This window comes from Penaeus japonicus, unplaced genomic scaffold, assembly GCF_977035675.1.
Source record: "Penaeus japonicus unplaced genomic scaffold, GWHDUDI00000001_assembly GWHDUDI00000026, whole genome shotgun sequence".
NCBI classification, from domain to species: Eukaryota; Metazoa; Arthropoda; class Malacostraca; order Decapoda; family Penaeidae; genus Penaeus; species Penaeus japonicus.
In genome coordinates, this window is record NW_028234428.1 from 9,878,681 (window position 1) to 9,881,180 (window position 2,500).

Genomic DNA, 2,500 nt, shown 5'->3' on the forward strand with positions numbered 1-2,500 from the left:
TTATAGTGAATTGCCTTCGCTTTCTTAATTCACTTGAGTAATTATCTCAATCTTATAAATTCATCTATTATCTTTTTTTTTTTTTCTTAAGGCAAGAAAATTATAATGTACATGAAAATGTCTGCATAGCTAGCAGAAGGAACGTGTGAGAGAGAGAGAGAGAGAGAGAGAGAGAGAGAGAGAGAGAGAGAGAGAGAGAGAGAGAGAGAGAGAGAGAGAGAGAGAGAGAGAGAGAGAGAGAGGGAGAGAGAGAGGACAGAGATGAGAGGAGAGACGGAAGAGAAAGGGAGGGAGGAGAGGAGGAGAGTAGAGGGAGGTTCGAGAAGGAGAGAGGGAGAGGGAAAGAAGGAAGAAGCGAGGAAAGATGGAGGAGGAGCGGAGAAAAGAGAGAGAGAAGAGAGAGTAGAGAGAGAGAGAGAGATGATGAAGAGAGAGAGAGAGAGAAGGAGAGAGAGAGAGAGAGAGAGAGGAGAAAGAGAGAGAGGACGGGACAAGCAAGAGAAAAGGGAGGGAGAGGGAGGTGAGAAGGAGGGAGAAGATGGAGGGAGGTTAGAGAGGGAGGGGATAGGGAGAGGGAGCGTGAGAGGTGAAAGAAGGAGAGGGAAAGAGAGAGAAGAGAGGAGAGGAGAAAGTGGAGAGGATGAGAGAGAGGAGGAGAGAGAAGAGAGAGGCGAGGAGGAGAAAGGGATGAGGAGATCGGAGGAGAGATGAGATGGGAGGGGAGAGGGAGCCCCGAGGAGAGAGAGAGAGAAAGAGAGAGAGAAAGAGAGAGAGAAATAAGTATCTCTAAGGACACAATTCGCCGATCCTTACCAATACAATCGTTCTATCAAATAAAGTGAAAATCCTCTCCCGACCTCCCACTCTCCCCCTTGTCTAATCCTCTCTCTTCCTCTCCCCTCCCCCTCCATTCTTCTCTATTCCCCTTCCCCTTCCCCTCCCCTTCTGCCTTTCTTCCCCTCACCCTCTGTCTTGGCACCATCTACCTCTACCTCTCTCCCCCTTCCCTTCTGCCTCTCTCTCCCTTACCCTCTGCTTCTCTCTCCCTCACCCTCTGTCTCTGTCTCCCTCCCCCTCCCCCTCTGCCTTGGCACCATCTACCTTTGCCTCTCTCCCCCTCCCCCTCTGCCTCTCTCCCCCTCTCTCTCTGCATCTCTCTCCCTCACCCTCTGTCTCCCTCACCCCCCCCCCCCCTTTGCCTTGGCACCATCTACCTTTCCCTCTCTCCCCCTCCCCCTCTGCCTCTCTCCCCCTCTCTCTCTGCATCTCTCCCCCTCCCCCTCTTCCTCTCTCTCCCTCCCCCTCTGCCTCTTTCCCCCTCCCCCTCTGTCTCTCTCTCCCTCCCCCTCTGCCTCTTTCCCCCTCCCCCTCTGCCTCTCTTCCCTCTCCCTCCCCCTCCCCCTTTGCCTTGGCACCATCTACCTCTTTCCCCCTCCCCCTCTGCATCTGCCTCTCTCTCCCTCCCCCTCCCCCTTTGCCTTGGCACCATCTACCTCGTTTCCCTCCTCTCCCCTTATCTCCCCTCGTTTCCCCTCCCCTATCGTAGAACCGGCGATAACAAGCTGTTTTTTGCGGTAATCCCATCATAGAGGGAGGAGGGGTGGGAGGGGATGGGGGAGAGAGGAGAGAGAGAGAATGCGGCCAGGGGGGGGAGAAGGGGGATAAGGAGGCGAGAGAGGGGAAGAGTGAGTGGGGGGAGGGGGGGGAGGGGATGGGGGAGAGAGGAGAGAGAGAGAATGCGGCCAGGGGGGGAGAAGGGGGATAAGGAGGCGAGAGAGGGGAAGAGTGAGTGGGGGGAGGGGGGGAGGGGGGGAGGAATGCGTCGTGGGGGTGGGGGGGGGGGGGGGAGGTAAACTGCAGGCAACACCAATCTCATTGTTGTCTGAATAATGATGGGGTAAGGACTAGGGGTACGGGAGGGGAGGTAGGGTAGGGATAGGGGTACGGGGGGAGGGAGGAGAGAGGGGAGGGAGAGGGGGAGGGGGAGGGGGGCGGAGGGGGTGGTTAGAATTAGCACCGAGAGAGTAAGGAGTGTTGAACGCGGAAAAGAGGAGGGGGGGTGAGGGGGGGGCCAGCGTAGGGGGGCAGGGGGTGGGGGGAGAAGCTACGACTGGTATTAAAAGGAATAGAAAGAAAGCTCTACTCTAATAGATAACTGATGGATAATGGTTAGGAATGAAAAATATAGAGGAGAAAAGATGATGAATATTGTAATGATTAACAAAAGAATGATGAATGATGCATGAGAGCAATTGATGCATTTATAACGAGGGAAATATCATACAGGGTGAGGCAAAAGTCACCATACAAAACATACAAGCATATTTATTAAGAAGGAAAGAAAGAAAGAAAAAAATCATAATATCAACAAAGTATTCAAAGTTGATAAAGCATAAGAATAACATAATAAATGATAAATAATGAAGCCACGCATATAGGCGATGATTGATGATTAGTATGAAAATTGATAATGATAAGTAATAATCTAATGAATGATGAA